Source organism: Mustelus asterias, chromosome 31 (assembly GCF_964213995.1).
Source record: "Mustelus asterias chromosome 31, sMusAst1.hap1.1, whole genome shotgun sequence".
NCBI classification, from domain to species: Eukaryota; Metazoa; Chordata; class Chondrichthyes; order Carcharhiniformes; family Triakidae; genus Mustelus; species Mustelus asterias.
Genome location: NC_135831.1, coordinates 8,931,830 through 8,951,135, shown reverse-complemented (window position 1 = coordinate 8,951,135; position 19,306 = coordinate 8,931,830).

Sequence of the window (19,306 nt, the reverse complement as noted above, 5' to 3'; positions counted from 1 at the left end):
GTGTCGAGGGAGCTTTACTCTGTATCGAACCCCATGCTGTCCCTGTCCTGGGAGTGTTTGATGGGGGACAGTGCAGAGGGAGCTTTACTCTGTATCTAACCCTGTGCTCGACCTGTCCTGGGAGTGTTTGATGGGGGACAGTGTAGAGGGAGCTTTACTCTGTATCTAACGCCGTGCTGTACCTGTCCTGGGAGTGTTTGATGGGGGACAGTGTACAGGGAGCTTTACTCTGTATCCAACCCCGTGCTGTCCCTGTCCTGGGAGTGTTTGATGGGGACAGTGGTGAGGGAGCTTTACTCTATATCTAACCCCGTGCTGTTCCTGTCCTTGGAGTGTTTGATGGGGTCAGTGTAGAGGGAGCTTTAGTCTGGATCCACCCCCGTGCTGTACCTGTCCTGGGAGTGTTTAATGGGGACAGTGTAGAGGGAGCTTTAGTCTGGATCTAACCCCGTGCTGTACCTGTCCTGGGAGTGTTTGATGGGGGACAATGTAGAGGGAGCGTACTCTGTATCTAACGCCGTGCTGTACCTGTCCTGGGAGTGTTTGATGGGGGACAGTGGAGAGGGAGCTTTACTCTGTATCTAACCCCGTACTGTACCTGTCCTGGGAGTGTTTGAAGGGGGACAGTGTCGAGGGAGCTTTACTATGTATCTAACCCCATGCTCGACCTGTCTTGGGAGTGTTTGATGGGGACAGTGTCGAGGGAGCTTCACTCTGTATCTAACCCCGTGCTGTACCTGTCCTTGGAGCGTTTGATGTGGACAGTGTAGAGGGAGCTTTAGTCTGGATCTAACCCCGTGCTGTACCTGTCCTGGGAGTGTTTGATGGGGGACAGTGTAGAGGGAGCGTACTCTGTATCTAACCCCGTGCTGTACCTGTCCTGGGGGAGTGTTTGATGGGGACAGTGTAGGGGGAGCTTTAGTCTGGATCTAACCCCGTGCTGTACCTGTCCTGGGAGGGTTTGATGGGGGACAGTGTAGAGGGAGCGTACTCTGTATCTAACCCCGTGCAGTTCCTGTCCTGGGAGTGTTTGATGGGGGACAGTGTAGAGGGAGCGTACTCTGTATCTAACCCCGTGCAGTACCTGTCCTGGGAGTGTTTGATGGGGGACAGTGTAGAGGGAGCTTACTCTGTATCTAACCCCGTGCTGTACCTGTCCTGGGAGTGTTTGATGGGGAACAGTGTAGAGGGAGCGTACTCTGTATCTAACCCCGTGCAGTACCTGTCCTGGGAGTGTTTGATGGGGGACAGTGTTGAGGGAGCTTTACTCTGCATCTAACCCCGTGCTGTACCTGTCCTGGATGTGTTTGATTGGGACAGTGTAGAGGCAGCTTTACTCTGTATCTAACCCCGTGCTGTACCTGTCCTGGGAGTGTTTGATGGGGACAGTGTAGAGGGAGCTTCACTCTGTATCTAACCCCGTGCTCGATCTGTCCTGGGAGTGTTTGAAGAGAACAGTGTAGAGGGAGCTTTACTCTGTATCTAACCCTGTGCTGTACCTGTCCTGCGAGAGTTTGATGGGAACAGGACAGCGGGAGCTTTACTCTGCATCTAACCCCGTGCTGTACCTGTACTGGGCGTGCTTGATGGGGGACAGTGTAGAGGGAGCTTTACTCTGTATCTAACCCCGTACTGTACCTGTCCTGCGAGTGTTTGATGGGGGACAGTGTAGAGGGAGCTTCACTCTGTATCTAACCCCGTGCTCGACCTGTCCTGGGAGTGTTTGATGGGGGACAGTGCAGAGGGAGCTTCACTCTGTATCTAACCCCGTGCTGTACCTGTCCTGGGAGTGTTTGATGGGGGACAGTGTAGAGGGAGCTTTACTCTGTATCTAGCCCCGTGCTGTACCTGTCCTGGGAGTATTTGATGGTGGACAGTGCAGAGGGAGCTTTACTCTGTATCCAACCCCGTGCTGGACCTGTCCTGGGAGTGTTTGATGGGGACAGTGGTGAGGGAGCTTGACTCTGTATCTAACCCCGTGCTGTTCCTGTCCTTGGAGTGTTTGATGGGGACAGTGTAGAGGGAGCTTTAGTCTGGATCGAACCCCGTGCTGTACCTGTCCTGGGAGTGTTTGATGGGGGACAGTGTAGAGGGACCGTACTCTGTATCTAACCCCGTGCTGTACCTGTGCTGGGAGTGTGTGATGGGGGACAATGTAGAGGGAGCTTTACTCTGTATCTAACCCCGTGCTGTACCTGTCCTGGGAGTGTTTGATGGGGTCAGTGTAGAGGGAGCTTTAGTCTATATCTAACCCCGTGCTGTACCTGTCCTGGGAGTCTTTGATGGGGGACAGTGTCGAGGGAGCTTTACTATGTATCTAACCCTGTGCTCGACCTGTCCTGGGAGTGTTTGAAGGGGACAGTGTAGAGGGAGCTTTACTCTGTATCTAACCCCGTGCTGTACCTGTCCTGGGAGTGTTTGATGGGGGACAGTGTTGAGGGAACGTACTCTGTATCTAACCCCGTGCTGTTCCTGTCCTGGGAGTGTTTGATGGGGAAAGTGTAGAGGGAGCTTTAGTCTGGATCTAACCCCGTGCTGTACCTGTCCTGGGAGTGTTTGATGGGGACAGTGTAGAGGGAACTTTACTCTGTATCTAAGTCCGTGCTATATCTGTCCTGTGAGTGTTTGATGGGGACAGTGTAGAGGGAGCTTTACTCTGTATCTAACACCGTGCTGTACCTGTCCTGCGAGTGTTTGATGGGGGACAGTGTAGAGGGAGCTTTACTCTGTATCTAACCCCGTGCTGTACCTGTCCTGGGAGTGTTTGAAGGGGACAGTGTAGAGGGAGCTTTACTCATTATCTAACCTCGTGCTGTACCTGTCCTGGGAGTGTTTGATGGGGGACAATGGAGACCGAGACTTTAGTCTGAATCTAACACCGTGCTGTACCTGTCCTGGGAGTGTTTGATGGGGGACAATGGAGACCGAGACTTGAGTCTGAATCTAACACCGTGCTGTACCTGTCCTGGGAGTGTTTGATGGGGACAGTGTAGAGGGAGGTTTACTCTGTATCTAACCCCGTACTGTACCTATCCGGGGAGTGTTCGATGGGGGACAGTGTAGAGGGAGCTTTACTCTGTATCTAACCCCGTGCTGTACCTGTCCTGGGAGTGTTTGATGGGGACAGTGTTGAGGGAGCTTTACTCTGTATCTAACCCCATGCTGTACCTGTCCTGGGAGTATTTGATGGGGGCAGTGTAGAGGGAGTTTTACTCTGTATCTAACCCCGTGCTGTACCTGTCCTGGGAGTATTTGATGGGGGACAGTGTGGAGGGAGCTTTACTCTGTATCTAACCCCGTGCTGTACCTGTCCTGGGAGTGTTTGATGGGGGACAGTGTAGAGGGAGTTTTACTCTGTATCTTACCCCGTGCTGTACCTATCCTGGAATGTTTGATGGGGCCAGTGTAGAGGGAGCTTTACTCTGTATCTAACCCCGTGCTCGACCTGTCCTGGGAGTGTTTGATGGGGGACAGTGTAGAGGGAGCTTTACTCTGTATCTAACCCCGTGCTCGACCTGTCCTGGGAGTGTTTGATGGGGGACAGTGTAGAGGGAGCTTTACTCTGTATCTAACACCGTGCTCGACCTGTCCTGGGAGTGTTTGATGGGGGACAGTGTAGAGGGAGCTTTACTCTGTATCTAACCCCGTGCTCGACCTGTCCTGGGAGTGTTTGATGGGGGACAGTGTAGAGGGAGCTTTACTCTGTATCTAACCCCGTGCTCGACCTGTCCTGGGAGTGTTTGATGGGGGACAGTGTAGAGGGAGCTTTACTCTGTATCTAACCCCGTGCTGTACCTGTCCTGGGAGTGTTTGATGGGGGACAGTGTAGAGGGAGCTTTACTCTGTATCCAACCCCGTGCTCGACCTGTCCTGGGAGTGTTTGATGGGGACAGTGGTGAGGGAGCTTTACTCTGTATCTAACCCCGTGCTGTTCCTATCCTTGGAGTGTTTGATGGGGACAGTGTAGAGGGAGCTTTAGTCTGGATCTAACCCCGTGCTGTACCTGTCCTGGGAGTGTTTGATGGGGGACAGTGTAGAGGGACCGTACTCTGTATCTAACGCCGTGCTGTACCTGTCCTGGGAGTGTTTGATGGGGGACAGTGGAGAGGGAGCTTTACTCTGTATCTAACCCCGTACTGTACCTGTCCTGGGAGTGTTTGAAGGGGGACAGTGTCGAGTGAGCTTTACTATGTATCTAACCCCGTGCTCGACCTGTCTTGGGAGTGTTTGATGGGGACAGTGTCGAGGGAGCTTCACTCTGTATCTAACCCCGTGCTGTACCTGTCCTTGGAGCGTTTGATGGGGACAGTGTAGAGGGAGCTTTAGTCTGGATCTAACCCCGTGCTGTACCTGTCCTGGGAGTGTTTGATGGGGGACAGTGTAGAGGGAGCGTACTCTGTATCTAACCCCGTGCTGTACCTGTCCTGGGGGAGTGTTTGATGGGGACAGTGTAGGGGGAGCTTTAGTCTGGATCTAACCCCGTGCTGTACCTGTCCTGGGAGGGTTTGATGGGGGACAGTGTATCTAACCCCGTGCAGTTCCTGTCCTGGGAGTGATTGATGGGGGACAGTGTAGAGGGAGCGTACTCTGTATCTAACCCCGTGCAGTACCTGTCCTGGGAGTGTTTGATGGGGGACAGTGTAGAGGGAGCTTACTCTGTATCTAACCCCGTGCTGTACCTGTCCTGGGAGTGTTTGATGGGGAACAGTGTAGAGGGAGCGTACTCTGTATCTAACCCCGTGCAGTACCTGTCCTGGGAGTGTTTGATGGGGGACAGTGTTGAGGGAGCTTTACTCTGCATCTAACCCCGTGCTGTACCTGTCCTGGATGTGTTTGATTGGGACAGTGTAGAGGCAGCTTTACTCTGTATCTAACCCCGTGCTGTACCTGTCCTGGGAGTGTTTGATGGGGACAGTGTAGAGGGAGCTTCACTCTGTATCTAACCCCGTGCTCGATCTGCCCTGGGAGTGTTTGAAGAGAACAGTGTAGAGGGAGCTTTACTCTGTATCTAACCCTGTGCTGTACCTGTCCTGCGAGTGTTTGATGGGAACAGGACAGCGGGAGCTTTACTCTGCATCTAACCCCGTGCTGTACCTGTACTGGGCGTGCTTGATGGGGGACAGTGTAGAGGGAGCTTTACTCTGTATCTAACCCCGTACTGTACCTGTCCTGGGAGTGTTTGATGGGGGACAGTGTAGAGGGAGCTTCACTCTGTATCTAACCCCGTGCTCGACCTGTCCTGGGAGTGTTTGATGGGGGACAGTGCAGAGGGAGCTTCACTCTGTATCTAACCCCGTGCTGTACCTGTCCTGGGAGTGTTTGATGGGGGACAGTGTAGAGGGAGCTTTACTCTGTATCTAACCCCGTGCTGTACCTGTCCTGGGAGTATTTGATGGTGGACAGTGCAGAGGGAGCTTTACTCTGTATCCAACCCCGTGCTGTACCTGTCCTGGGAGTGTTTGATGGGGACAGTGGTGAGGGAGCTTGACTCTGTATCTAACCCCGTGCTGTTCCTGTCCTTGGAGTGTTTGATGGGGACAGTGTAGAGGGAGCTTTAGTCTGGATCGAACCCCGTGCTGTACCTGTCCTGGGAGTGTTTGATGGGGGACAGTGTAGAGGGACCGTACTCTGTATCTAACCCCGTGCTGTACCTGTGCTGGGAGTGTGTGATGGGGGACAATGTAGAGGGAGCTTTACTCTGTATCTAACCCCGTGCTGTACCTGTCCTGGGAGTGTTTGATGGGGTCAGTGTAGAGGGAGCTTTACTCTGTATCTAACCCCGTGCTGTACCTGTCCTGGGAGTCTTTGATGGGGGACAGTGTCGAGGGAGCTTTACTATGTATCTAACCCTGTGCTCGACCTGTCCTGGGAGTGTTTGAAGGGGACAGTGTAGAGGGAGCTTTACTCTGTATCTAACCCCGTGCTGTACCTGTCCTGGGAGTGTTTGATGGGGGACAGTGTTGAGGGAACGTACTCTGTATCTAACCCCGTGCTGTTCCTGTCCTGGGAGTGTTTGATGGGGAATGTACAGAGGGAGCTTTACTCTGTATCTAACCCCGTGCTGTACCTGTCCTGCGAGTGTTTGATGGGGACAAGACAGCGGGAGCTTTACTCTGTATCTAACCCCGTGCTGTACCTGTACTGGTAGTGCTTGATGGGGGACAGTGTAGAGGGAGCTTTACTCTGTATCTAACCCCGTACTGTACCTGTCCTGGGAGTGTTTGATGGTGGACAGCGTAGAGGGAGCTTTACCCTGTATCCAACTCCGTGCTGTACCTGTCCTGGGAGTGTTTGATGGGGACAGTGGTGAGGGAGCTTTACTCTCTATCCAACCCCGTGCTGTTCCTGTCTTTGGAGTGCTTGATCGGGACAGTGTAGAGGGAGCTTTAGTCTGGATCTAACCCCGTGCTGTACCTGTCCTGGGAGTGTTTGACGGGGGACAGTGTAGAGGTACCGTACTCTGTATCTAACCCCGTGCTGTACCTGTCCTGGGAGTGTTTGATGGGGGACAGTGTAGAGGGAGCTTTACTCTGTATCTAACCCCGTACTGTACCTGTCCTGGGAGTGTTTGATGGGGGACAGTGTCGAGGGAGCTTTACTATGTATCTAACCCTGTGCTCGACCTGTCCTGGGAGTGTTTGATGGGGACAGTTTCGAGTGAGCTTCACTCTGTATCTAACCCCGTGCTCGATCTGTCCTGGGAGTGTTTGAAGGGGACAGTGTAGAGGGAGCTTTACTCTGTATCTAACCCCGTGCTCGACCTGTCCTGGGAGTGTTTGATGGGGGAAAGTGTAGAGGGAACTTTACTCTGTACCTAACCCCGTGCTGTCCCTGTCCAGGGAGTGTTTGATGGGCGAGCAGTGGAGAGGGTGCTTTACTCTATCTAACCCCGTGCTGTTTGATGGGGACAGTGTAGAGGGAGCTTCACTCTGTATCTAACCCCGTGCTGTCCCTGTCCAGGGAGTGTTTGATGGGCGAGCAGTGGAGAGGGTGCTTTACTCTATCTAACCCCGTGCTGTACCTGTCCTGGGAGTGTTTGATGGGGAATGTACAGAGGGAGCTTTACTCTGTATCTAACCCCGTGCTGTACCTGTCCTGCGAGTGTTTGATGGGGACAGGACAGAGGGAGCTTTACTCTGTATCTAACCCCGTGCTGTACCTGTACTGGGTGTGCCTGATGGGGGACAGTGTAGAGGGAGCTTTACTCTGTATCTAACCCCGTGCTGTACCTGTCCTGGGAGTGTTTGATGGGGGACAGTGTCGAGGGAGCTTTACTATGTATCAAACCCCGTGCTCGACCTGTCCTGGGAGTGTTTGATGGGGACAGTGTCGAGGGAGCTTTACTCTGTATCGAACCCCATGCTGTCCCTGTCCTGGGAGTGTTTGATGGGGGACAGTGCAGAGGGAGCTTTACTCTGTATCTAACCCTGTGCTCGACCTGTCCTGGGAGTGTTTGATGGGGTCAGTGTAGAGGGAGCTTTAGTCTGGATCCACCCCCGTGCTGTACCTGTCCTGGGAGTGTTTAATGGGGACAGTGTAGAGGGAGCTTTAGTCTGGATCTAACCCCGTGCAGTACCTGTCCTGGGAGTGTTTGATGGGGGACAATGTAGAGGGAGCGTACTCTGTATCTAACGCCGTGCTGTACCTGTCCTGGGAGTGTTTGATGGGGGACAGTGGAGAGGGAGCTTTACTCTGTATCTAACCCCGTACTGTACCTGTCCTGGGAGTGTTTGAAGGGGGACAGTGTCGAGGGAGCTTTACTATGTATCTAACCCCGTGCTCGACCTGTCTTGGGAGTGTTTGATGGGGACAGTGTCGAGGGAGCTTCACTCTGTATCTAACCCCGTGCTGTACCTGTCCTTGGAGCGTTTGATGGGGACAGTGTAGAGGGAGCTTTAGTCTGGATCTAACCCCGTGCTGTACCTGTCCTGGGAGTGTTTGATGGGGGACAGTGTAGAGGGAGCGTACTCTGTATCTAACCCCGTGCTGTACCTGTCCTGGGGGAGTGTTTGATGGGGACAGTGTAGGGGGAGCTTTAGTCTGGATCTAACCCCGTGCTGTACCTGTCCTGGGAGGGTTTGATGGGGGACAGTGTAGAGGGAGCGTACTCTGTATCTAACCCCGTGCAGTTCCTGTCCTGGGAGTGTTTGATGGGGGACAGTGTAGAGGGAGCTTTACTCTGTATCTAACCCCGTGCTGTACCTGTCCTGGGAGTGTTTGATGGGGACAGTGTAGAGGGAGCTTTACTCTGTATCTAACCCCGTGCTGTACCTGTCCTGGGAGTGTTTGATGGGGGACAGTGTAGAGGGAGCGTACTCTGTATCTAACCCCGTGCAGTACCTGTCCTGGGAGTGTTTGATGGGGGACAGTGTAGAGGGAGCTTTACTCTGTATCTAACCCCGTGCTGCACCTGTCCTGGGAGTGTTTGATGGGGACAGTGTAGAGGGAGCTTTACTCTGTATCTAACCCCGTGCTGTACCTGTCCTGGGAGTGTTTGATGGGGAACAGTGTAGAGAGAGCGTACTCTGTATCTAACCCCGTGCAGTACCTGTCCTGGGAGTGTTTGATGGGGGACAGTGTTGAGGGAGCTTTACTCTGCATCTAACCCCGTGCTGTACCTGTCCTGGATGTGTTTGATTGGGACAGTGTAGAGGCAGCTTTACTCTGTATCTAACCCCGTGCTGTACCTGTCCTGGGAGTGTTTGATGGGGACAGTGTAGAGGGAGCTTCACTCTGTATCTAACCCCGTGCTCGATCTGTCCTGGGAGTGTTTGAAGAGAACAGTGTAGAGGGAGCTTTACTCTGTATCTAACCCTGTGCTGTACCTGTCCTGCGAATGTTTGATGGGAACAGGACAGCGGGAGCTTTACTCTGCATCTAACCCCGTGCTGTACCTGTACTGGGCGTGCTTGATGGGGGACAGTGTAGAGGGAGCTTTACTCTGTATCTAACCCCGTGCTGTACCTGTCCTGGGAGTGTTTGATGGGGGACAGTGTTGAGGGAACGTACTCTGTATCTAACCCCGTGCTGTTCCTGTCCTGGGAGTGTTTGATGGGGAAAGTGTAGAGGGAGCTTTACTCTGTATCTAACCCCGTGCTCGACCTGTCCTGGGAGTGTTTGATGGGGGACAGTGTAGAGGGAACTTTACTCTGTACCTAACCCAGTGCTGTACCCGTCCAGGGAGTGTTTGATGGGGGAGCAGTGCAGAGGGAGCTTTACTCTATCTAACCCCGTGTTGTTTGATGGGGACAGTGTAGAGGGACCTTCACTCTGTATCTAACCCCGCGCTGTCCCTGTCCAGGGAGTGTTTGATGGGGGAGCGGTGGAGAGGGAGCTTTACTCTATCTAACCCCGTGCTGTACCTGTCCTGGGAGTGTTTGATGGGGGACAGTGTAGAGGGAGCTTTCCTCTGTATCTAACCCTGTACTGTACCTGTCCTGGGAGTGTTTGATGGGGGACAGTGTCGAGGGAGCTTTACTACGTGTCAAACCCCGTGCTCGACCTGTGCTGGGAGTGTTTGATGGGGACAGTGTAGAGGGAGCTTTACTCTGTATCTAACCCCGTGCTCGATCTGTCCTGGGAGTGTTTGAAGGGGACAGTGTAGAGGGAGCCTTACTCTGTATCTAACCCTGTGCTGTACCTGTCCTGGGAGTTTTTGACGGGGGACAGTGTAGAGGGAGCTTTACTCTGTATCTAACCCCGTGCTGTACCTGTCCTGGGAGTGTTTGATGGGGACAGTGTCGAGGGAGCTTTACTCTGCATCTAACCCCGTGCTGTACCTGTCCTGGGAGTGTTTGATGGGGGACAGTGTCGAGGGAGCTTTACTATGTGTCAAACCCCGTGCTCGACCTGTGCTGGGAGTGTTTGATGGGGACAGTGTAGAGGGAGCTTTACTCTGTATCTAACCCCGTGCTCGATCTGTCCTGGGAGTGTTTGAAGGGGACAGTGTAGAGGGAGCCTTACTCTGTATCTAACCCTGTGCTGTACCTGTCCTGGGAGTGTTTGACGGGGGACAGTGTAGAGGGAGCTTTACTCTGTATCTAACCCCGTGCTGTACCTGTCCTGGGAGTGTTTGATGGGGACAGTGTCGAGGGAGCTTTACTCTGCATCTAACCCCGTGCTGTACCTGTCCTGGGAATGATTGATGGGGGACAGCATTGAGGGAACTTTACTCTGTACCTAACCCCGTGCTGTACGTGTCCTGGGAGTGTTTGATGGGGACAGTGGAGAGGGAGCTTTACTCTGTATCTAACCCCGTGCTGTAACCGTGCAGGGAGTGTTTGATGGGGGAGCAGTGTAGAGGGAGCTTTACTCTATCTAACCCCGTGCTGTTTGATGGGGGACAGTGCAGAGGGAGCTTCACTCTGTATCTAACCCCGTGCTGTACCTGTCCTGGGAGTGTTTGATGGGGGACAGTGTACAGGGATCTGTACTCTGTATCGAACCCCGTGCTGTACCTGTCCTGGGAGTATTTGATGGTGGACAGTGTAGAGGGAGCTTTACCCTGTATCCAACTCCGTGCTGTACCTGTCCTGGGAGTGTTTGATGGGGACAGTGGTGAGGGAGCTTTACTCTCTATCCAACCCCGTGCTGTTCCTGTCCTTGGAGTGCTTGATCGGGACAGTGTAGAGGGAGCTTTAGTCTGGATCTAACCCCGTGCTGTACCTGTCCTGGGAGTGTTTGACGGGGGACAGTGTAGAGGTACCGTACTCTGTATCTAACCCCGTGCTGTACCTGTCCTGGGAGTGTTTGATGGGGGACAGTGTAGAGGGAGCTTTACTCTGTATCTAACCCCGTACTGTACCTGTCCTGGGAGTGTTTGATGGGGGACAGTGTCGAGGGAGCTTTACTATGTATCTAACCCCGTGCTCGACCTGTCCTGGGAGTGTTTGATGGGGACAGTTTCGAGGGAGCTTCACTCTGTATCTAACCCCGTGCTCGATCTGTCCTGGGAGTGTTTGAAGGGGACAGTGTAGAGGGAGCTTTACTCTGTATCTAACCCCGTGCTCGACCTGTCCTGGGAGTGTTTGATGGGGGACAGTGTAGAGGGAACTTTACTCTGTACCTAACCCCGTGCTGTACCCGTCCAGGGAGTGTTTGATGGGGGAGCAGTGCAGAGGGAGCTTTACTCTATCTAACCCCGTGTTGTTTGATGGGGACAGTGTAGAGGGAGCTTCACTCTGTATCTAACCCCGCGCTGTCCCTGTCCAGGGAGTGTTTGATGGGGGAGCGGTGGAGAGGGAGCTTTACTCTGTATCTAACCCTGTACTGTACCTGTCCTGGGAGTGTTTGATGGGGGACAGTTTCGAGGGAGCTTTACTATGTGTCAAACCCCGTGCTCGACCTGTGCTGGGAGTGTTTGATGGGGACAGTGTAGAGGGAGCTTTACTCTGTATCGAACCCCATGCTCGATCTGTCCTGGGAGTGTTTGAAGGGGACAGTGTAGAGGGAGCCTTACTCTGTATCTAACCCTGTGCTGTACCTGTCCTGGGAGTGTTTGACGGGGGACAGTGTAGAGGGAGCTTTACTCTGTATCTAACCCCGTGCTGTACCTGTCCTGGGAGTGTTTGATGGGGACAGTGTCGAGGGAGCTTTACTCTGCATCTAACCCCGTGCTGTACCTGTCCTGGGAATGATTGATGGGGGACAGTATTGAGGGAACTTTACTCTGTACCTAACCCCGTGCTGTACGTGTCCTGGGAGTGTTTGATGGGGACAGTGGAGAGGGAGCTTTACTCTGTATCTAACCCCGTGCTGTAACCGTGCAGGGAGTGTTTGATGGGGGAGCAGTGTAGAGGGAGCTTTACTCTATCTAACCCCGTGCTGTTTGATGGGGACAGTGTAGAGGGAGCTTCACTCTGTATCTAACCCCGTGCTGTCCCTGTTCAGGGAGTGTTTGATGGGGGAGCGGTGGAGAGGGAGCTTTACTCTATCTAACCCCGTGCTGTACCTGTCCTGGGAGTGTTTGATGGCGAATGTACAGAGGGAGCTTTACTCTGTATCTAACCCTGTGCTGTACATGTCCTGCGAGTGTTTGATGGGGACAGGACAGCGGGAGCTTTACTCTGTATCTAACCCCGTGCTGTACCTGTACTGGTTGTGCTTGATGGGGGACAGTGTCTTGGGAGCTTTACTCTGTATCTAACCCCGTGCTGTACCTGTCCTGGGAGTGTTTGATGGGGACAGTGTCGAGGGAGCTTTGCTCTCTATCTAACCCCGTGCTGTAGCTGTCCTGGGAGTGTTTGATGGGGGGACAGTGTAGAGGGAGTTTTACTCTGTATCTCGCCCCGTGCTGTGCCTGTCCTGGAAGTGTTTGATGGCGACAGTGCAGAGGGAGCTTTACTCTGTATCTAACCCCGTGCTGTACCTGTCCAGGGAGTGTTTGATGGGGGACAGTGTAGAGGGAGCTTTACTCTATCTAACCCCGTGCTGTACCTGTCCTGGGAATGTTTGATGGGGACAGTGGAGAGGGAGCTTTCCTCTTTATCTAACCCCGTGCTGTACCTGTCCTGGAAGTGTTTGATGGCGACAGTGCAGAGGGAGCTTTACTCTGTATCTAACCCCGTGCTGTACCTGTCCTGGGAGTGTTTGATGGGGGACAGTGTAGAGGGAGCTTTACTCTGTATCGAACCCCGTTCTGCACCTGTCCTGGGAGTGTTTGATGGGGGACAGTGTAGAGGGAGCTTTACTCTGAATCTAACCCCGTGCTGGACCTGTCCTGGGAGTGTTTGATGGCACAGTGCAGAGGGAGCTTTAATCTGTATCGAACCCTGTTCTGCACCTGTCCTGGGAGTGTTTAATGGGGGACAGTGTAGAGGGAGCTTTACTGTGTATCTAACCCCGTGCTGGATCCGTCATGGGAGTGTTTGACGGAGGAGAATGGAGAGCGAGCTTTACTCTGTATCTAACCCCGTGCTGTACCTGTCCTGGGAGTGTTTGATGGGGTCAGTGTAGCGGGAGCTTTACTCTGTATCTAACCCCGTGCTGTACATGTCCCGGGAGTGTTTGATGGGGACAGTGCAGAGGGAGCTTTACTCTGTATCTAACCCCGTGCTGTACCTGTCCAGGGAGTGTTTGATGGGGGACAGTGTAGAGGGAGCTTTACTCTGTATCTAACCCCGTGCTGTATGTTTCCTGGGAGTGTTTGATGGAGACAGTGTAGAGGGAGCTTTACTCTGTATCTAATCCCGTGCTGTCCCTGTCCAGGGAGTGTTTGATGGGGGACAGTGTAGAGGGAGCTTTACTTTGTATCTAACCCCGTGCTGTATGTTTCCTGGGAGTGTTTGATGGAGACAGTGTAGAGGGAGCTTTACTCTGTATCTAACCCCGTGCTGTATGTGTCCTGGGAGTGTTTGATGGAGACAGTGTAGAGGGAGCTTTACTCTGTATCTAACCCCGTGCTGTACCTGTCCTGGGAGTGTTTGATGGGGGACAGTGCAGAGGGAGCTTTACTCTGTATCTAACCCCGTGCTGTACCTGTCCTGGGAGTGTTTGATGGGGACAGTGTAGAGGGAGCTTTACTCTGTATCTAACCCCGTGCTGTACCTGTCCTGGGAGTGTTTGATGGGGACAGTGTAGAGGGAGCTTTACTCTGTATCTAACCCCGTGCTGTACCTGTGCTGGGAGTGTTTGATGGGGACAGTGTAGAGGGAGCTTTACTCTGTATCTAACCCCGTGCTGTACCTGTCCTGGGAGTGTTTGATGGGGGACAGTGTCGAGGGAGCTTTACTCTGTATCTAACCCCGTGCTGTACCTGTCCTGGGAGTGTTTGATGGGGACAGTGTAGAGGGAGCTTTACTCTGTATCTAACCCTGTGCTGTACCTGTCCTGGGAGTGTTTGATGGGGACATTGTAGAGGGAGCTTTGCTCTTTATCTAACCCCATCCTGTACCTGTCCTGGGAGTATGTGATGGGGACATTGTAGAGGGAGCTTTACTCTGTATCTAACCCCGTGCTGTATCTGTACTGGGAGTGTTTGATGGGGACAGTGTAGAGAGAGCTTTACTCTGTATCTAACCCCGTGCTGTACCTGTCCAGGGAATGTTTGATGGGGACAGTGTAGAGGGAGCTTTACTCTGTATCTAACCCCCTGCTGTACCTCTCCTGGGAGTGTTTAATGGAGGACAGTGTAGAGGGAGCTTTACTCTCTATCTAACCCCGTGCTAGACCTGTCCTGGGAGTGTTTGATGGGGACATTGTAGAGGGAGCTTCACGCTGTATCTAACCCCGTGCTCGACCTGTCCTGGGAGTGTTTGAAGGGGACAGTGTAGAGGGAGCGTCACTCTCTATCTAACCCCGTGCTCGACCTGTCCTGGGAGAGTTTGATGGGGGACAGTGTAGAGGGAGCTTCACTCTGTAACTAACCCCGTGCTGTACCTGTCCCACGAGTGTTTGATGGGAAAATGCAGTGGGAGCTTTACACTGCATTTAACCCCGTGCTGTATCTGTCCTGGGAGTGTTTGATGGGGTACAGTGTGGAGGGAGCTTTACTCTGTATCTAACACCGTGCTGTACCTGTCCTGGGAGTGTTTGATGGGGGACAGTGTAGAGGGATCTTTACTGTGTATCTAACCCCATGCTGCACCTCTCCTGGGAGTATTTGATGGTGGACAGTGTAGAGGGATCTTTACTGTGTATCTAACCCCGTGCTGTACCTGTCCTGGGAGTGTTTGATGGGGGACAGTGTCGAGGGAGCTTTACTCTGTATCTAACCCCATGCTGTTACTGTCCTGGGAGTGCTTGATAGGGGCAGTGTAGAGGGAGCTTCACTCTGTATCTAACCCCGTGCTCAACCTGTCCTGGGAGTGTTTGAAAATGACAGTGTAGAGGGAGCTTCACTCTCTATCTAACCCCGTGCTCGACCTGTCCTGGGAGTGTTTGATGGGGGACAGTGTAGAGGGAGCTTCACACTGTATCTAACCCCGTGCTGTACCTGTCCCACGAGTGTTTGATGGGAAACTGCAGTGGGAGCTTTACACTGCATCTAACCCCGTGCTGTACCTGTCCTGGGAATGTTTGATGGGGGACAGTGTAGCGGGAGCTTCACTCTGTATCTAACCCCGTGCTCGACCTGTCCTGGGAGTGTTTGATGGGGGATCGTGTAGAGGGAGCTTTACTCTGTATCTAACCCCGTGCTGTATGTGTCCTGGGAGTGTTTGATGGAGACAGTGTAGAGGGAGCTTTACTCTGTATCTAACCCCGTGCTGTACCTGTCCAGGGAGTGTTTGATGGGGGACAGTGTAGAGGGAGCTTTACTCTGTATCTAACCCCGTGCTGTACCTGTCCTGGGAGTGTTTGATGGAGACAGCGCAGAGGGAGCTTTACTCTGTATCTAACCCCGTGCTGTACCTGTCCTGGGAGTATGTGATGGGGACATTGTAGAGGGAGCTTTGCTCTGTATCTAACCCCGTGCTGTATCTGTACTGGGACTGTTTGATGGGGGACAGTGTTGAAGGATTTTTTGTCTGAATTTAATCCCGTGCTGTAACTGTCCTGGGAGTGTTTGATGGGGACAGTGTAGAGGGAGCTTTACTCTGTATCTAACCCCGTGCTGTATGTGTCCTGGGAGTGTTTGATGGAGACAGTGTAGAGAGAGCTTTACTCTGTATCTAACCCCGTGCTGTACCTGTCCAGGGAATGTTTGATGGGGGACAGTGTAGAGGGAGCTTTACTCTGTATCTAACCCCGTGCTGTACCTGTCCTGGGAGTGTTTGATGGGGGACAGTGTAGAGGGAGCTTTACTCTGTACCTAACCACGTGCTGTACCTGTCCTGGGAGTGTTTGATTGGGACAATGTCGAGGGAGTTTTACTCTGCATCTAATCCTGTGCTATTCCTGTCCTGGGAGTGTTTGATGGGGGACTTTGTTGAAGGAGTTTTAGCCTGAATCTAACCCCGTGCTGTACCTGTCCTGGGAGTGTTTGATGGGGACCGTGTAGAGGGAGCTTTACTCTGTATCTAATCCCATGCTGTACCTGTCCTGGGAGTTTTTGATGGGGGACAGTGTAGAGGGAGCTTTACTCTGTATCTAACCCCGTGCTGTACCTGTCCTGGGAGTGTTTGATGGGGACAGTGTAGAGGGAACTTTACTCTGTATCTAACCCTATGCTGTACCTGTCCTGGGAGTGTTTGATGGGGACAGTGCAGAGGGAACTTTACTCTGTATGTAACCCTATGCTGTTTCTGGCCTGGGAATGTTTGATGGGGACAGTGTAGAGGGAACTTTACTCTGTATCTAACCCTATGCAATACCTGTCCTGGGAGTGTTTGATGGGGACAGTGTTGAGGGAACTTTACTCTGTATCTAACCCCGTGCTGTACCTGTCCTGGGAGTGTTTGATGGGGACAGTGTCGAGGGAACTTTACTCTGTATCTAACCCTATGCTCTACCTGTCCTGGGAGTGTTTGATGGGGACAGTGTAGAGGGAGCTTTACTCTGTATCTAACCCCGTGCTGTACCTGTCCTGGGAGTGTTTGATGGGGACAGTGTCGAGGGAGCTTTACTCTGTATTTCACCCCATGCTGTACCTGTCCTGGGAGTGTTTGTTTGGTACAATGTAGAGTAAGTTTTACTCTGTATCTAACCCCGTGCTGTACCTGTCCTGGGGGTGTTTGATGGGGACAGTGTAGAGGGAGCTTTACTCTATATCTAACCCCGTGCTGTCCCTGTCCTGGGAATGTTTGTTGGGGGACAGTTTAGAGGGAGCTTTAGTCTGTATCTACCCCATGCTGTACCTGTCCTGGGAGTGTTTGATGGGGACAGTGCAGAGGGAGCTTTACTCTGTACCTAAACCCGTGCTGTACCTGTCCTGCGAGTGTTTAATGGCGACAGTGTAGAGGGAGCTTTACTCTGTATCTAACCCCGTGCTGTACCTGTCCTGGGGTGTTTGAAGGGGACCGAATCGAGGGAGCTTTACTCTGTATCTAACCCCATGCTGTACCTGTCCTGGGAGTGTTTGATGGGTGACAGTGTAGAGGGAGGTTTACTCTGTATCTAACCCCGTGCTGTCCCTGTCCTGGGAGTGTTTGATGAGGGACAGTGTAGAAGGAGCTTTACTCTGTATCTAACCCCGTGCTGGACCTGTCCTGGGAGTGTTTGATGGGGGACAGTGTAGAGGGAGCTTTACTCTGTATCTAACCCCGTGCTGTACCTGTCCTGGGAGTGTTTGATGGGAACAGTGTAGGGGGAGCTTTACTCTGTATCTAACCCCGTGCTGTACCTGTCCTGGGAGTGTTTGATGGGGACAGTGTAGAGGGAGCTTTACTCTGTATCTAACCCCGTGCTGTACCTGTCCTGGGAGTGTTTGATGGCTGTTGTTTTGCATCTTTTTTTTGGCATTATTCAAATTATGTTGCTTTGTCCGGAGAAAGTTTGTCCCTTGATGTACCATCAATCGAGCAAAGACTAGTTTGTATGCAAGAACAAATAGGCTTTTATTCGCAAAAGACTTGGAGCACACCCATGCCGATGAACTTGTCCAGACTGAGGCAGGGGGGGTGGGGTGCAGTCGCCTTTATACCTGGACCCGGGGGAAGAGTCTCGGGTAGGGCCGGCAGGGATGTGTCCAGGCATGTCACATATACAGGTGATAAGCTCACAGTGGTTTCCCACATCCCTTTGTTAAGTCATTAGTAGGCTTACATGAACTCTACAATGAAGCTACTGTGAAAATCCGCGAGTGGCCACACTCCGGCGCCTGTTGAGTCACATTCCCACCTGGATACGGCCGGTGTCTCCCAGACTGTTGGCTGAAGCAAGGTGCAGCCACACACACGGACAATCCCAGTTGGTCAAAAGCCTTACATCAACCGGAAGAACGTGCGCAAGATGGAGAATTGCAAATAGGGAATCACTAACAACTCCTCCCAAAGATGTATCGAGCACCTTTCTCAGAATGAAACACCCTGGGGCGGCACAGTGGGTTAGCACTGCTGCCTCACAGCGCCAGGGACCCGGGTTCGATTCCCGGCTTGGGTCACTGTCTGTGCGGAGTCTGCGCATTCTCCCCGTGTCTGCGTGGGTTTTCTCTGGGTGCTGTGGTTTCCTCCCACAGTCCGAAAGACCTGCTGGTTAGGTGGATTGGCCGTGCTAAATTCTCCCTTAGTGTTCAACGATGTGCAGGTTAGGTGGATGGCCATGCTAAATTGCCCCTTAGTGTCCAAAGATGTGCAGGTTAGGTGGATTGGCCATGCTAAATTGTCCCTTTGTAAATTGTCCCATTTGGACACTAAGGGGCAATCCACCTAACCTACACATCTTTCGACACTAAGGGACAATTTAGCATGGCCAATCCCCCTAACCTACACATCTTTGGACACTAAGGGACAATTTAGCATGGCCAATCCACCTAACCCGCACATCTTTGGACACTAAGGGACAATTTAGCATGGCCAATCCACCTAACCTACACATCTTTGGACACTAAGAGGCAATTTAGCATGGCCAATCCACCTAACCTACACATCTTTGGACACTAGGGCAATTTAGCATGGCCAATCCACCTAACCTGCACATCTTTGGACACTAAGGGGCAATTTAGCATGGCCAATCCACCTAACCTGCATACCTTTGGACACTAAGGGGCAATTTAGCATGGCCAATCCACCTAGCCTGCACATCTTTGGACACTAAGGGGCAATTTAGCATGGCCAATCCACCTAACCTGCACATCTTTGGACGCTAAGGGACAATTTAGCATGGCCAATCCACCTAACCCGCACATCTTTGGGAGGAAACCGGAGCACCCGGAGGAAACCTACACAGGCATGGGGAAGAAGGAAGGAGCAATTAAGATTCTTAAGGGGTGCCGGGGCAGAGAAACGTGGTTGTCTGTTGAATCCCTACTGTGCAGAAGGAGGCCATTCGGCCCATCGAGTCTGCACCGACTCTCCGACAGAGCATCTTACCTCTACGCTGCCTGGAAGTGCAGTGGAGGCAGGTTCAATTGAGGCTTTCGCGAGGGCATTGGATGATTATTTGAATAGAATCAATGGGCAGTGAGTTTCTGGGGGAAAGGCAGGGAAAGGGAAAATGCTTCGGAAATCAGAAACACAAAGGGACTTGGGAGTCCTTGTTCAAGATTCTCTTAGGGTTAACGTGCAGGTTCAGTCGGCAGTTAGGAAGGCAAATGCAATGTTAGCATTCATGTCGAGAGGGCTAGAATACAAGAGCAGGGATGTACTTCTGAGGCTGGATAAGGCTCTGGTCAGACCCCATTTGGAGTATTGAGCAGTTTTGGGCCAAGTATCTAAGGAAGGATGTGCTGGCCACACACACACTCTCACACACACACACACTCACTCACACA